The 17,556-nt window shown below is 41.8% G+C and overlaps 1 protein-coding gene across 3 annotated transcripts in view; it reads right to left on the bottom strand.

Annotated features, from left to right (window-relative positions):
- Positions 1-10,795, bottom strand: part of LOC138052988 (uncharacterized) — a 23,407-nt gene extending 12,612 nt beyond the window's left edge. The window contains exon 1 of one of the 3 annotated variants that reach the window (XM_068899633.1): positions 10,661-10,795. The gene's annotated coding sequence lies outside the window, so the exon portion shown is untranslated. Of the gene's footprint in view, positions 1-9,429; positions 9,556-10,295; positions 10,574-10,660 lie in introns of those variants that run through there. The other 2 variants (XM_068899634.1, XM_068899632.1) reach the window with 2 other exon arrangements.
- Positions 10,796-17,556: the final 6,761 nt, after the last annotated feature.

Raw genomic sequence — 17,556 nt, 5'->3', positions numbered from 1 at the left:
CCAGTGATATAAACGAATCGCAAAGAAGCCCCTAGTTATTGTTTGCCTCACCTGAAGGATATACCAACAGACGTCCGCATTAAGAGCAATTTCCCTAACTAATAAGATGGAGACTTTCTGCTTGAAAAAATATATGTTTTTAAACTGCAAAATGATATGGATCAAATTTAGATTAAGAGCTAGCACAGCTGATGCAAACCGGTCAGGAAGCCTATCACGAAATACTTATCAGTTTTTAGAAGTTATGTTGGAAAAGGAAATAAGATAGGAAAAAATTGACAAGACAGAACTGGACATACCTTGGTAGGCCCAAGAAGAGAGCAGATGAGCAGATTCCAACTGAATTTCTAGAACCTTCGTTAAAGTTGAAATCTGATTATTTCATAATGATTGTTCCAATATCGGTTTTATTCTTATCAAACAGCCGCAAAAACAGATAATACAGATCCTTCTTTTTGGTAAAAAAAGCCCAACTCGGCATAACTTTTCTCATTAAAGACATTAAAAAGTTAAGACCCATCTTTTGTTTCAATCGTTTCTCAGAAACGAAACGTATCTACTTTGACTTCATGGTGAACTGTTTACTCATTGAGGTAGAGTGGCCAATCAAAACAGAGTTTGTAATTTAAAATCTAAACATCTATGAAATGTGGAAAAAAACTTGTGAACATGTGAACCTGACGTATCGCAAGTCATAATGCTGACAAACAAAAAGCGAAGGAAATATTAAATTTTGACTATCTGAATAATTTTATGTTAGAATAAAGCGACATATTGTTGGAAAATCCAAAGTTATCTCTTTTCGTGTTAATGAGTAATGTTACTTTAAACAATGTTCGCGCTGGTAAGTCGTAGTGATAAATTGGATTAACCAGGAACCAGTTATTTTAAAGCTAATACTGGTAACTGCCTAGGTTCACATGTAACACAAGTAATGGAAGGTTGACGGAAAACGGAATTTGAAATGTTATGCATAGGCATTTGAAGGTAAAATAGCTATTTGTAGACTATAAATGCGCATAAACAAGTATCTGTTCTTCTCTTTAATGGTTAATATCCCTTGACAGGCTTCTCCCCGTTCAGAGAGTTTGCGTTCACATTTCTGTCTTTATTTCTCTAGAGTTTCAATAGACGACGCGAAATATTTATGACAGACCGAGTGACCTACCGCTACAGTATTTGATCTCTTCTCTTCTCTTTACCATTCCGGAAAAGAAACTTTTTTTTTTTAATCCGTTCTTCTTCCACATTTTAATTATATTTGGACCTGGTAGACAAAAAACCTTTCTGTGGAAGTCCTAAGGCTAATTATAAATACATTTGCGACTCGCTTTTAGCCTAATATAAATTTTAAAATGGAAGGATGAAGGCATTAGCAATTGAATCTGATAACAGGAAGATTTTATCACTGTCTTGAGGCGAAAACTGAAAATCGCTGTTGGATTCACTACGAGCTCCCTGTTGAAGGCCTGAATGCAATAAACGGCCCTAAATGTAATAAGAGTCCTACATGAAATAACATTTTGCATTAAATGTAATAACATTTTGCCTTAAATGTAATAAACTCTTTAGAATGACATTTGGCCTTAAATGTATTGACGTCATGCTAACTTCATCAATGAAGTAAGTATAACACGTCTTCCACCAGCTAACTGGCTATGACTGGACACGTGATCGGTCACGCTATCCGTCACGAACAACGGTCATAATAAAGGGCAACCACCTGACCAACTGATTATAACATCCACGTGACTAATAAAAAATCATTCACGTGGCTTCTTTGCATTGGTGGCGGAGCTTCGCGCGCCGAAGGTGTAAGCGCGGAGCACCATGGGTAAGAAAATATGGTAACCCATCTGTGCGAGAAAATTTGGTTTTGGTGACCGTACGACCGTACGACTGTACGACTATACATCCGTAAGTACGTCTACCCGTCCACGTATGCCAATGTGACCAGTATCACGTAGCCATATCGCGGGCTCAAGTTTAGAGCTCATCGAGGTCAGCTGCAATCTCGTACCCAGAGCCCTCGGGCTTTTTGGTCAGCGGTGAGCGCCCGGAGAGACCCCGGGATAACGGACTTAGACAATTTTTTTTTGATCCGTCACTTGCATAACAATGGCAGTCCTACAGGAAATCCTTAAGTAACATGAAGTAGTACCACACAAGAGACCCCATAATTTGGAGGGAGATTCGAACTCGAACTGGTTTCAGTGCAGTTTGTTTTTTTCTATCGTTGCTGTTTTCCCTTCCTTAAAGCACCTCAGAAATATGTAAATCACAAAAGAACGAAAAACGAAGTGGTCTGAATGATATCTAACAGTTTCGACTAATAAATTGCAGCTGTTTTAGGAAGGGAATTTTCCCACGCTGCTAAAACTGATTACTGTTGCTGTTGCAAAAGTACGTAGTTGCTAAAACAAGGCATGACCTACAATGACCTACAACGATGCATAATGACCTAAAATGATCTACAATGACCTACAGTGAGCTGCAATGAGCTACAATGAGAGCTCTACAATAATCTACAATGACATACAAGGAAGGGTTACGTTTTTGCAAACGTTGCCCTTGTAGCACTTATATTTCAACAGACGTATTAGAGTGTAATGTGAAGTGCTAGTTTTGCTGGCTGGGCCCGGTGTAAGAGAAATCTTCAGAACTATTCCAGTTGAAACGAAAGGTGACGCCAAAGATTACACGAAAGCCATGGGATCGCTTACTGCACATTTTTAACTCAAAAAGATCCCTATGGCCAGGCAAAACTTCCTAGCTGCAGCGAAACCAACACCAGGTGAGAGAATATATAACTTTGTGACTAGACTCAGTACCTTGGCTGAGCATTGTGAGTATAGAGAAGAGAAAGACAACATGACTAGAGACCAGGTGCTCATGTATATCAAGAACAAAAATCTGAAAGCGTAGTTGTTTCGCACTGACAACTTAACGTTAGCCAAGCTTTTAGATGTAGTAAGCCAGTATCACGATAAAGAGGCCTGAGTTGCAAATAAGCATGGTACATGCGGATGAAAAGCAAGTCAACCCACCACCAGAATTCAACGGAAAATGCTATAAGTGTGACAAAACCGGCCACATGGCAAGGGACTGTCGCTGCTCCCGTAATCATGTCTGTGAAACCTGTGGCAAAGTCGGCCATTTCGCTGTTTGTTGTTGGTATTTCCAAGACCAAGCCATCACCCCGCGCCGCACACTTCAAACACAACATCCCAAAAGGGGGCAGCGGGATAAAGTCCATGATATTGCCTGGCAATACCTTCTGATGAACGACAGGATGATTCCTTCTATGTTTTTGAAACCTCTGTTGGTGAGGGACTTGAGACAATTGAACTGTATATAAACGATAAATCAACTGATGTCATTATTGATTCAGAAGCTAGCTGTAACCTCATTTGAGAGCATGTCTTTCTATCCCTTACCGGGGGTGCAGTTGCCTTAAGTAAATGTGACAGGAATGTGTACGCGTATGCAACTCACTAACAACTACAGCTTCAGGGAGTTAAGAGTCACTGTCCCACAATCTAATTTGTCAACCATTGCAGAATTCTACATAGTGCCTGGTGACGTTGTAACTTTGCTGGGCTGTAAAACGTCTGAAATGCTTCAGGTGCTTAAGGGTGGGGTTTCTGTAAACAGCTGTGATGTGATCCATGAGACTGCCAGCCCCTTGGACAGGAGAACTGCCCTTAAGGCCAAATTTTTGAGGGTCTGGGGAAACTAAGAGGTTACCAGCCAAAAGTGCACCAGAATGATGGGGTTGCACCTGTGGCACAACCCTTGCGCCGCATTCCATTCAGCAGGCGTGAAACAGTAACGGAAAAGTTGAAGCAGTTGGAACAACTGGATGTCATTGAGAAAGTCAATGGCCCTACCAGTTGGGTCAATCCTCCTGTGGTTGTGGAAAAGCGCAATGGTGATATCAGAATTTGTTTGGATATGAGGCGGGCCAAACCCTGCAAGGGATATTCGAGGCCAAGTATTCAGTAAACTTGACCTAAACATGGCATTACCAAATATAGCTCCACCCTGATTCAAGAGACATAACAACCTTCGCAGCCTCAGACGGCCTATACCGGTACAAGCGTTTGCGTTTCGGAGTCCAACATGGCAACTGAGAAGTCTCAACAGCTGATATGGCAAATCCTAAAGGACTGTCCTGGGGCTCACAACTTGCATGATGATGTCAGAGTTGTTGGGAGTAACCAGGAAGAGCACGACGAAAATCTTGAACGCGTAATGCGCAAATTTGAAGAAAATGGCTTAACCCTGAACTATGACAAATGTGTCATTAGTGCCACCAGCATGACTTACATGGGTGAAGTTCTCACGAGGGAGGGGTTGCAGGTGTTCGATAAGAGGATGGAAGCCATTGTTCACGCCCCAAGACCACAGAACCAATCTGAAGTAAGAAAATGTCTGGGCTCTGCTCAATTTTTCGCCAAGTTTATGTCAGGGTTTTCAACCATATCAAGCCCATTAGGGATCTTACAAGGTCGGGAAGGCCGTGGAAATGGGGTACCAAAGAGGAGGAAGCCTTTGAGCAATTCAAGAGATTACTAAAAAGCCCCAGTGCCCCATTTGTGGCCTATTTCACAGATACATCACCCGTTGGACTTGGTGCGATTCTAGAACAACAACAACCAGACGGCTTGTACAGGTCAGTCTACTATGCCAGCCGTAGGCTTAGTAATGCGGAGACAAGATACTGCCAATTTGAAAAGGAGTGCGATGGGCCTGTCAGAAGTTTTGCCTCTTCGTGAACGGAGTTGCCTACGAGGTATGTACAGATCATAAGCCTCTGATCACAGTCCTGAGCGCAAAGAGCACGCCTTCCTCATCGCGAATTGAAAGATGGTTACTATATCTTTAGCAGTTCCGTTATGTGGTCAAGCACATAGCTGATGTAGACAACCATGCAGGTGTCTTGAGCCGGCTCCCACTAGACCCACCCCAGAGCGAAGACGCTACAGAAACTGCAGAATATGCCTACAACGTTGCCATTGAAGCCATACCAGTGGCAGTTATAGCTCTGGAAGTTGAACGAGCATCAGCACACGATCCCACGTTGCAGTACGCGAAGTTGTGGCTTCAGGGGATTGGGGGCGTCTGTCAGGTACTATGTACAAAGCCTTAGATGAGGAAATCTGGGTCCTGGGACAGCTTGTTCTCCGAGGAAACCGCATCATCTTGCCACAGTCTCTCTGGAAGCGTACTATCAAGCTTGCACATGAGGGCCATCAAGGGATGGTACGCACAAAGGCACGGCTTAGACAGAAGGTATGGTGGCCTCACATGGACAAGCAGGTTGATGAATTCATAAGAGCATGCCACCCCTGCCAGCTGGTTGGTCCAAGGAGTAAACCAGAACCCATTCGATCAACCACCATCTCCGAGGGTCCTTGGACCGACATCGCTCTTCACCTCCTGGAGATCCCCGTAGGGTATCATCTCCTTGTGGCAATGGACAACTACTCACGCTGGCCTGAAGTTATTCTCTAAAGAAAACAGATGCAGCACATGTTAGAAGAGCCATGGAGGGTATGCTCCAAACGCATGGTCTACCTGTCACTATCCGAACAGACAAAGGACCACCATTTTCCTCTGCTCAATTCGGGGGCTTTCTCGAATATCTGGGAATAACTCAGAGAAAGGGGATTCCATACTGGCCCCAAAGCAATGGTGAGGTTGAACGCGCTAACGAGACTCTACTCAAGATCATACGAATTGCAAACTTACATAACACAGGTTGGAAGAAAGCGGTACATGATTTCCTTTTTCACTACCGAACTACACCCCACACTTCAACAGGACTCTCTCCTGCTGAATTCTTAATGGGTAGCCGACTTAATGACAAGCTTCCAACAATCACCATTCCTAGTGAGAGACTCACCGAAGCCCACTGGCAGCAGCTTCTTCGTGAGAGAGAGCACGAGTCAAGCTTAAGCAAAAGGAGTATGCAGATACCAAGCGACCAGCAGGATACAGTGATATTGTATATGGGGATTGTATCCGGCTTAACAAGAGCTTTGACAATAAGTTATCCCCAAACATCGAGCCAGCACGATACAAAGTGATCGAAAAAAAGGAAATGCTGCCCTCATAGAGGATCAGGAAGGAACCACCAAAATGAGAAACGCTAGCCACATGAAAAAGTTTATTCAGCCGGAGCCCTGTCTTGAAGCCCCCGCAAAAGATGGAGAGATAAAGCCCCAAACCATGGCGAAATCTGAGGATGCTAAAGAAAGTACTAAAACGATCCTAGGCCAAGGTTCTGCCCAACCTTCTGAAGAAAGCTCGGGCATCCCTTACTCCTTGCGGCGGAGTCCACCAACCTGGACGAAGGACTATGTGTGTTCCTATACATGCTCCTGAAGATATTCTGCTGATATATTATCCCTAACCGTATTTGAGATTTAGTTACGATTTCATTTACACGGAACGTTTTCTTTCCGGACAGTAAGTGTTGAATTTAACAAGTATTGTATTAAGTGGTGGGGGAGTGTAGTGTAGCGGAAGTGATGTACAGCGGAAATTGCGTTTATACCACGTGAGCGGGGACTGGTAGTAGCTTTTTGTAGGGAGTCTTTGTTGCTGATTTTCTCCCCCATCCAATCATTACAGGTTCAAAGTGCAGAGTGGAATGTTTTTAACCTTTGTACTGCAAACATGCTCGGAGCTGCAAATTATCTTTTACTTTAGCTCATTACAGGTCATTAGCTAATTTTAATGTACCTCATTTTAGGTCATTGTAGATCACTGTAGGTCACTGTACCTCATTGTAGATCATTGTAGATCATTGTAACTGGTCATTGTAGGTCATTCCTTGTTTTAGTAACTACTTGCAAAAGTACCGGGGGAAAACATTACATTCGTCTCTTTGGGGAGAAATGCGTGGAAGAAGGTCTTGTCGAAGCCATTCCGAATTATGGAAACACAAAAATGTAGTAGAAGAGGACATTGGTCTCGTTTCCACAAAAATTTGTAAAACGTATTGCTTGCACGATGCTATTCTGCACGATGGAATGCACGCTGTAAAATCTCACCTGTTGTTGAACGCCGGCAATTTGCCTCAAAGCTAGGTACGATGAAGTTGCATTAACGCTTAAAAGCGCTTATTTTTCTTATTTGAGAAAATACATGAGTTGTACTTTTTTTGCTGTGGTAGTTACGTTAGCGTTCAGTTGTGGCATAGTTCTCTGACCATCTATGATCATGTGAACTCGCAAGGTAACAAAAAGCCTTTTGGATTAGCAGACGATGTCTATGAAGCCCTGGTCAACCTTGCAGAAGGAAAGACCCAAGCACCAGTAAAAGAACGGACAAAGGCAATTCGCACAGCTACTGTACGATTCTGGAGAACCAAGGGTAGGTTATCAGTCAAAGAAGACAACGGGGGAAAGGTTCTTTATTTTGAGGGACGGCGAATGTTAAGATCTTCAGAGATAAACAAAATAGTCGCAGTGGAATTGGACCGAACCAAAGGATCTGGCGCGGCTGTGTCGAAAAGTGGGACGGGGACGCGGGGACAGGGGACGTGGGGACTTGGAGACTCGAGGACGAGGGGACGTGGGGACTCGGGGACTCGGGGACTCGGACACGTGGGGACTCAAGGACTCGGGGACTTGGGGATGAAGGGACGTGGGGACGTGGGATGTGGGGACTCGGGGAAGTAGCGACGCATTTTTACCACTTGTTTAACTTTTCATCATATTTCACAAAATCCCACTCTGTTGATCGTAACTGCGTTGTACCCGGTTTAAAGTTCCTCATTTGTACAATGTGAAACAGAGGTGTAGTAAATATGTATAGGATAGTTTATTACTCGTCTTCATAAAAGGGTGAATTTCATTATACTACTATCAAGTTACATAGTAGAGTAATTTAGGTAAAACGGAGGGACACATTTTTTTTTGCATAAAGTCCTCATTTGACATAGGCAACATGAACGAAAAGTTGGTATGACCATTTCTCAGATCATTTTACAATTCCCCAAGTATATCGAAGTTTGAATATTTAACAGCACGTCCACTTTCTGCATTATTTTTAATAATATGTGACAATTTATGGACATGGTCAAGCCTTAACACACTTGAGTCAAGAGTTACTTAGCTTCTGGCCTGGGGTCGGTACTTAAGAAATTTCTGGATGGGGGCTGTGCCGCTAGGACCCTGGAACCCTTAGCCTATACCAGAGCTGGTTCAGCTGAATTTTGCTACCCTGTACCAGAGTAAACTCCCCAAATCCTCCCTATCATAGAGAAGCTTTTTATCAGAAACTACTGAGGTCACTAGCACAGTCTAGCCGAAACAAAACCTATACCACAATCGGTTCTCTCTCAAAAAAGGATTTATTTATACTTGTTCAGTTCGTTCAGTCTTTTTCTGGTTTCCTTAGTCCAGAAAAAATCCTCAACCAACTGGTCAGTTCGGTGAAAAATTATACGCTATTCTGGACACAAACGCTCTGATTTATGTACCCTATCCTAGAGTAAACTGCTTGAAAACCATGCCCTTCACAGCGGCACATACCTACATAGCTCATATATTGCAGTAGCCCCCTTCCTCCCGGGGGGCTTGTGGCCCTGTGATGACGAACATTTTCGACAATATCAACGGTGACAACCCGAATTTTTCATCAAAGGTAAAAAATTGAATAAGCGCCAGCAAAGATGCAGTCACAATGCCGCCAACAAGGACATTCATTTGGCACGGTATTTAAACTTCAGTTACATAGAAGTCATAAGGCTCACGTTTTTGTGCAACAGCAACAGCAAGAAACGCTGCAACGTGAAATTTCAGCTGCAGTGTCACCAATGGGCCATTAGGTCTTCTGCTTTGTTTCACAGTCGAGCTCTGTGACAGGTGGCGAGGATAAATTATCTAGAATCCAATTTTTGAATTTCGCTGTGTATTTAGCTGGTACTTGAAAAGCATACAGTTGATCATTTTTGCTAAAAAAACATAAGCAATGGAAATCTAGCAGGGTCGTTGCCAAGGAACTGAAGGGGAGCACCACGTGTAATCCAAAGCGACCAAGGCGGGGAGACAAGGACAGCTCCCTCTGTACCAAAATATTCTTGATAACGACCCCAAAGAAGTAATTGCTTACAAAACAACATTCGAAGTATATTTTTCACGAATATGTAGTAGTTTCAGAGAAAACGGATTACATGATGTCTTTCTAGCTCTGGGAGAATTCACCCAACTGGAAATGACTTTCCCAACATGCTTCTAAAGTAAGAAAGGAAGCACAAAGGCGACTGATGTGACAAGCGTGCCTGGCGTACACAGTGTCGCTTAAATTCGCCCTGTCTATAGCGTTGGAGAAAACGTTTACGCCTAAGAGGAAGAGCATGGAATAACGGCATGTCATAGAGGCTCGTATAGAAAAACGAAACAACAAGTTGCATACCTATAAGGTTTCATACACTTCACCGCTATCAGGAAAGAAGGAAAGCAAATGGGTCCCTGTAGATGACATCACAAGCCTCACCCTTCAGTGTCACATTCCTGACAGTCGATCACGTGTGCAAATCGGATTTGACCAGATCTCACCTTCGCTCACCACAAGAAATCTGGGTACGAGATTAGTGTCAGTGAAGAGGTGTGTCCACAATATCGACGTCCAACACAAAACGGTTGGAAGAAAGGAAAGCAAATCCCGTTTCCTCTTTTGCAACAATTGTCGAACGATGATTGGCACTTTTATTCAACGAAGACTAGCCTGCGAGCAGTTTCTCACTGCTTCGAGGTACTTGAAGAGCGTGACTGTGTTGTCAGCTGCGGTTTCACAGTTAGTGGCCACGTCTTCCTATTACAATATCACAACGATTGCTCTTTCACAAATATAGATTTTTAAAGACTGAAATCAGTGAGAATAAAATTTGTTCCACTAAAAGTGCCGACAGAGAAGTAAAAAATAGAAATAAATAAGGCTTATCTGCTGAATACCCCGCCACTATTTGCACAATAATAACATCTGTTGTATTCTAACTCGTTCTGAAGGTCGCTTATAGCAATGAAGTCGATGCGAAGGTCCAAGTTTTTCATCAAATAGAGTCATGTTTTACTGAAAACTGAATTTGTTTTTTCTGTTCTTTTACAAGTGCGCGCGGAGCCAGGAGATGCGATTCATTCACTTTCTCTTCCTTTGATTGGATCAAGAATTGGACCAAGAGATGTGTGTTGGAATTTTTTTCATGATCACTAAACAAAAAGTCTACGATAAACCATAATACTAACCTTTGCTACAAAACACATAAAAAGCTAAAAACCTACCTATCTCCTTTGCTCCTTTGCTTCGGGATTTGTTTTTGAACGAAATGAACTACGTAATAATAGCACTTGTCGCCTTCGTGTCAAGAGTCTTTAAATCATGATGTGGGCGGAACATTCTTCTACTTTGACATATCTGGTATACACCACACTTAAAGTAAATAAATAACGTTTTGTTGATTAGCCACTGGAAGTTTGTGTTCTTTCGGTTTGAATTGTCCTTTGATCTTCCGACTTGCGTAACTGAACGGGCTGGACAACGGTATCAATCTACAAACTTCCAATTGTTAATCAAGAAAACGCCCTTTATTACTGCAAGTGTGGTCTGTGTGATGCAGACTATGTCAGCTTCACGAGTCGTCACCTACATCAACGTGTGGAGGAGCATAAACGATCAGCAATCGGCGCAATCGTGTGCAGGACTAGCAAGGATCCGGAGACCATCAAAAGAAGTTTCAAGAGTTTGAAGAAATGTCAGAGTAAACTAGACTGTCTGATATTTGAAATGCTTTTTATTCGTGAACTCGAACCGTGAAACTGAACCTAATTTATTCACTTTTATTGTCTCTTTCGCTCTTTTATCGTGTTCTTTCCATGTAAATATATTAGAGTTTTTGGTGAATACCTCATTAGCATTTTTACAATTTATTATATTAGCACATGCTAAATTTTATCTTTCAACTTGAAAATGACCGTTGGAACGGTTGAAACGTCGTTTTTTTAACGTTAACTTCTTTAGTAAAATCCATTTCAAACAAATTGTTGATTCGAAGTAAATATTAATTATTGACACATCCGAGTCACCTCTTTACTGACACCCATTGAATTAATTGCATTAAGAGTGCAATATTCCTGCATTTTGACAGATCACGAAAAAGTGGTACAGGTTCCTTAAAAGAACTCCGGTAACAGAAAGGGCAAAGAAAGATAATACAGTGGTGTCAAACTCTTACTGCAAACTAACGAACGACTGAGATAATTAGAGAGTCGGAAACTGGAAGAGATGAAAATGAGATGAAATAGGATAAAAGGCCAAAAAGAAGACAGATTACATTACAAATCTTCAACAAACACGAATTTCGGGAGATCCGTAAACACTGGTATAATTATTTATGCTGTCCTATTGAGGGTTTTTCTTCGATTAATCGCAATACATAAAATTAACATTCCAGAAATATTGTTATTTTTGGACTTCACGGTCTTGTGAGTTTCACAGTGATTATGCATGACACTAATTTCAATGAAGTATTGTATAAAACCGAAAACGAAAGCAGTTATTCTGAGAAATTAAAAAAAAAATCGAATACTGTTCATTTTGGGCTGACGTATCTTCCCATCTGCCAAAAATGATGTCAAAGCATGTCATGCCAAATAAGCTAATGCGAGAGAATCTTTTCAAATGCAAATACTTTTTAATACATTTCCCCGCGTTAGCCTCCATTGCAAGCTAGTTCCAGTCCAAAACTGAGAATACGAATATGGTCCATTTGATTTGATTTGATTTGATTTGATTTCATTTCTGTTCAGGGACCCCAATTAGTGCCCCCCAGAGCTAAATACACTTGACGCTTAAATAAAGTTCATAACTATCATTAGTTGTGGTTATACACAGCTTGGGTTTGGGGCCTTCCGAAGGGTAAATGGTTTGGGTTTGGTTCAGCTCAGGTTTCATGTTATCCTTGGGGATGCGGCTACACGGTAAAAGACTCTCCTCTGCGGATTAATAGTAGGGTATAATTAATACAGGGATCTTCGTGTATTAGCTACGTTCTGCTTTATGAATGGCAAAGTCAACTCAATCTTTTGTTCTTTTTTATGTATCCATGGAAATAACCCCACGGCAGTTTTGGTCTAGGGAACGCGGTTACACACAAACGCTATTTAAGCCATGGTTAAAAGGGCTCGTGTAACCACAACTATTATTAACCAAGTCGACAATCAGGGGAGTAATTTTGCATGTTCTTTTGTTTGTGATAAACAAAGGAAAATACAATTATACCCCTAAGCCTCAACTCTGTTATTTTGCTCGCGCAGACTTTGAAATGAAATCAAATATTACTTTTTGGTGAGAGGGGTAGTCTATATTGACTTCACTCACGAAACTCACCGTCTCACGAGTAACGTTTCTTGAAAACACGAAGCTTGTTTATTTATTAGACGTGTTTAATAGTAAGCGGTGGCTTCTACGTGCTGGCCCTTGCAACTGGGCTGGTTTCCTAACAATAACTGGGCTCGCCAAAACGAAGAAATACAAAGACTGCGCGTTCTTGCTGTAGCCTTACGGAATGCAAAGCGTATCGACTAAACGGGCGCTAACTGGGAGTTACATTAGCTACAGTAAAATGAGCCGCTAGTGAGAACAAATATCATAACGTGGAGATGGCAAACTGAACCAACACTAACGAACCAAGTCGGGAAGGTGAATTTTGACGAGCTGCTGCAAGATTACAAGTCATTTCACGATTCCTGTGTTGAACGATGCAAAAAACTTCATGGGAAACCTCTGCATGGTTGCTAGGCTACGACTAAGTGCTACCTTAAGCTCTCTCAGCGGAAGACAAAGTTCAGGCAAACTTGATAAAAGAACTGGACACTTCGCGATGCCGTGTTTATTGAGACAGGGGTGCATCTAACCACTGCATTTCTAGATACATCTGAAAAAATAGTGGCTTTTATCACTAAAAATCGAGTACCGTTAATTCTCAGGACACCTTATTCCGTACAGCGGCGAACCATCGTCTAAAATAAAATGAATAGATTAATCGTAAACTAAATTGGGGCCTGGTATATGTATATATTTACCATTGCCCCTAAATTTATTGACTGTACCTTGGAAATTTAATGCACCGACTTAAGTGTTTGACAGAGCCTTGAAGAGCGAGGTTATTTCAGTGATGGGTTTTTACCTTGCAGGTGGCCTGCGGCCATATTGGTTCACTGAAACGTTTGGACCACCACCATGGCTGCCATTTCTTCCTTATAGCGAAGTCTTGATGTCACTTCAAAACGACCATTGGTATAAATATATTACAGTTAGGTACGAGGTACTTGGGCAAACTTCTAAGTTATTAAGAAGTTCGAATTAAAAATGGATCGGCGATTAGTTGAGAGAATGAGCCAATATACAAAAGGATTCTTTGAGGATCATAAATACTTTTGTCCTTTGACCATTTCAATTTCAATAGGAAAAGAAAACAAACAGCGGTTACAAACATTTTCATTTTATACTTGACGTTTCGTATGTTGCAGCATACATCATCAGAAGTGACGGTTAAAACTATTACACAGAATTTTAAAAAACTAGAGCGAGGAACTGGTGACTAGTTAAAAAGTGTGATAACAAAATCGTAACTTCCGGTAGACGATTCTTCCGGAAGAAATTAATAAAAAAAAGCTTCTCACTACCAATGTTTTCATTGAGAGAGGGTTTTAAATCTCTGATTAACGGCGTTTCTTTAATTTTACACTGCAAGTCGGACTTTCCAGTTGCGAGGATTTCAAAATGGTCCCATTTGATGTTATGACCGGTAGAAATTGTATGGTCTGCAACAGCAGAGGCGTGGCCGACTTGTGTAAGAGCTTTGAAATGCTCGGACTTCCTGTCATGCAATCTTCTTTTTGTTTTGCCGATGTAGAAGGAATCACAGTCCCAACAACTGGCTTTGTATACTATTTTTGATCTTTGAGAACGACTGAAACGATCTTTGTAGGGGAAAAAAGTCTTAACCCTGAAAGTGTTTTGAAAAATAACCCTGAGATTGGCTGTGTCAATCTCAGGGTTATTTCAAAGCTCTTACACAAATCGGCCACGCCTCTGCTGTTGCAGACCATACAATTTCTACCGGTCATAACATCAAATGGGACCATTTTGAAATCCTCGCAATTGGAAAGTCCGACTTGCAGTGTAAAATTAAAGAAACGCTGTTAATCAGTGATTTAAAACCCTCTCTCAATGAAAACATTGGTAGTGAGAAGCTTTTTCTTTATTAATATCTTCCGGAAGAATCGTCTACCGGAAGATACGATTTTGTTATCACACTTTTTAACTAGTCACCAGTTCCTCGCTCTAGTTTTTTAAAATTCTGTGTAACAGTTTTAACCGTCACTTCTGATGATGTATGCTGCAACATACGAAACGTCAAGTATAAAATGAAAATGTTTGTAACCGCTGTTTGTTATCTTTTCTTTGAGGATTACAACCCTTTCGCGGGGCCCCTGTAGGTGACTCTCAGAGTTTACATTTGACGTATTGATAACCTTTTTATATCCCATATACAGCTTTCTGCTGTGCAATGGCTCAAGTCACTGGAGTGACTGCTTTCTTTTATCTTATAGAAGGTGTCTTGGGGTGAATAATGTTGAATTTCGGTTCATACGCCTGATAGTCGAGCACACTTATCTTAGGGTGCGTTCGATTGACCCTATTCCGGAATAAGAATTTTAAAACGTTATATCTGGCGTTTTGAAGCCACAAGGATAATAAAGATATGTTCAAAATAGCATTTTAGCAGTTGCTTGACAATTATAATGTGAATCTCCGTAAAAACAAAGGATTTCAAACTTCTATTCCATGAATTCCTATTCCGGAATACGGTCAATCGAACGCACCCTCGGTGTATAGTTAGAGAAGTTGTAGTGTTTTTCTCCGTTAATCCTGTTCTGCTTCTGATAGAGAGCTCGCATTATATTTAGAACTACTTGGAAATGGGCTACTGATACTTAGTCTAGTAAATAAATATCACTCGATCTTTAGTGAACAATGAGAGTACAATGATCCGTCATCGTCGGTCTTCAACAAGACCGAGGCAAGGTTTTCTGAAATCAAGCATTTGCATTTTTCAGCGATGGACCGAGAGCAACAGAAATTCGTGTTAGTTTTCCGAGATTTACATTATGAATATTCAAAGACCAAGTTTGAGCATAAGCACTTTTCAGCCTTGAATTCCGAAAATCCTTCTTCTGTTAACAGACTTTCGTTAAACAAATCCTGCGCCGGCTTGAGATCCCTAATAGAAGCTTTTATCATGACAAAAGAGCGAATCCCTGTGCCCTTTGATAATTATTTGAAATTTATTTCAGATTGCGACCATACAGTATAACCTCGATTTAACAAACCTCTACGTAACGAAGTCCTCGCTATAACGAACGATATTCGTTATCGTTCAGATGTATCGATAGTGTCAGTGTTTGCATTTATGATGAATTAACTGAAGAGAGTGTAATGTAACGTAAAGTGCTATATTTCTATCCCATATAAACCATGTGAGCGTTAGCCCTACTGATGGAACTGGGCCCACACAAGGACAGAGAAAAACTCTGACTAGGGTGGGAATTGAACCCACGACCTTCGGGTTAGATCTCTTCGGTGGCCCACATCTGCCACGGCAAAACTTACTTTCTCACGGCAAAACTTACTTTTCCACGGCAAAACTTACTTTCTCAAGGCAAAACTTACTTTTCCACGGCAAAACTTACTTTCTCACGGCAAAACTTACTTTTCCACGGCAAAACTTACTTTTTGCGTAAAATATGAAATTTGGAAAGGAAATCTGGAAACGGAATCCGGAATCCGGAATACAGTAAAAGTGGTAGAAAGGCTAAAATTACCACTGAAAGCAATAAGCTCAACGATTCATTAAGTAAGGTACTCCTAAAGTCGATGATAAATAAAGTTGATAAAGCATCTTGTTTGTATGTTTTTAGTTATAATATTTCGCCAACAGGACTGTTGATTTCGCCCGTTCAAAATTCGCGGTGGAGCTAAACAAGGCTGCGTGTGGGCACCCACCCTGTTTGGTATTTTCTTTTCTCTCATCCTCCAACACGCCTTCCAGTTCTGCAGTGAGGGGGGCCTTCTCCACCGTACACGCCACGACGGAAAGCTACTGAACTTGACTCGTCTCCGCGCTAAGACAAAAGTGAAGACAGTGCTGTTAAGAGAGATGCCCTTTGCCGACGACGCTGCCTTTGTCAGTCACACAGAGAGCGGACACAAGCGATCATAGACCGCTTCGCGACTGCCTGTCAGGACTTTGGCTTTACCATCATCATAAAGACTGAGGCACTGGCAATGCCGGGGACCGATGCTGAGCCGACCATCCTGATCAGCAACCAAGCACTCAACTCTTTGGACGCCTTCAAGTACCTTAACTCAACAATCACCTCCAATCTCTCCCTGAATAGTGACTTGAATGCTCTGTTTGCGTCCTCAGCAATCAGTTGTATTGGAGAGAGACATGGCCTACATACACGAGACAAGAAGCTAGACTGAACACACTCCACTTCAGATTCCTCCGCAAAATTCTTGAGATCACCTGGAAGGATAAAATCACCAACCAGAAAGTACTTGAAACTGCAGAACTGCCAACTATCCAGTACCTCCTCTCAGAGCGTAGACTACGCCGTTGGCTAGGCCATTGGCCCCGAGCGCCTTCCAAAAGACCTACTCTATGGACAGCTGTCTCAAGGCAAACGATCGACAGGACGGCTGCTTCTTTGCTACAAAGACGTCTGCAAACGAGACATGAAAGCAGCCACGTTGAATGACTGGCTGACGACCGTGTTAATTCGAGGGTAGCTGTAAAGACGGGCTGCAAACGGGCAGAGGTAGAGAGGATGAGGACCTGAGTGGAAAAGAGACAGAGGAAGAAGACTTCCACGCGTCGAACGCGATAATTTACGCAGTGTTCGCATCTCCAGAATCGGTCTTCGCAGTCACGAGCCCAAGTGCATATACCAATGATCAACTGCCTACAAGGCAGAAGGAGGCCATGATATATGTACTGTGAACGAAGTCGTAATCCAACAGCACTTTTCACAGCATTTTCTCTTTAGAAATTGATCGAATGCATTTCTTTCTTTCTTTTGTTTTTTTTTTTTATCAAGAAAGTTGTTATACTTATTGCACCCAGTATAGAGTGAAGCGCCTGGAAGATCGATAACAGACCCAGTGTATTTGTGTTAAGGCAGATCATTTTCCATTCCGATGTGTTGACCGTGAGTTCAACTAGACTCTCTGTGGCTGCACTCGTATATGCGTATGATTCGTCATTTTTTAAGGTAAAATAGTCACACTTTACAACAGGGAAAGATGAGTCTATTCAGGCTGAATCTCCCAAGAGTTATCTGAGCTTACAGCGGTTATCAGTCACACGCCCTCAACGATTTTGTTTTCATTTTTCGAAACTAAATTGATTGACTGACGTCCACCCAAAAAATGAAAAATGAAACAAGAAGTCGTTGAGGAGCACTTGTGAATGGTAAC

Source organism: Montipora capricornis, chromosome 6 (assembly GCF_036669925.1).
Source record: "Montipora capricornis isolate CH-2021 chromosome 6, ASM3666992v2, whole genome shotgun sequence".
NCBI classification, from domain to species: Eukaryota; Metazoa; Cnidaria; class Anthozoa; order Scleractinia; family Acroporidae; genus Montipora; species Montipora capricornis.
Note: the sequence above shows the minus strand (reverse complement) of the source record. Positions and strands in the feature narration are given on the sequence as shown.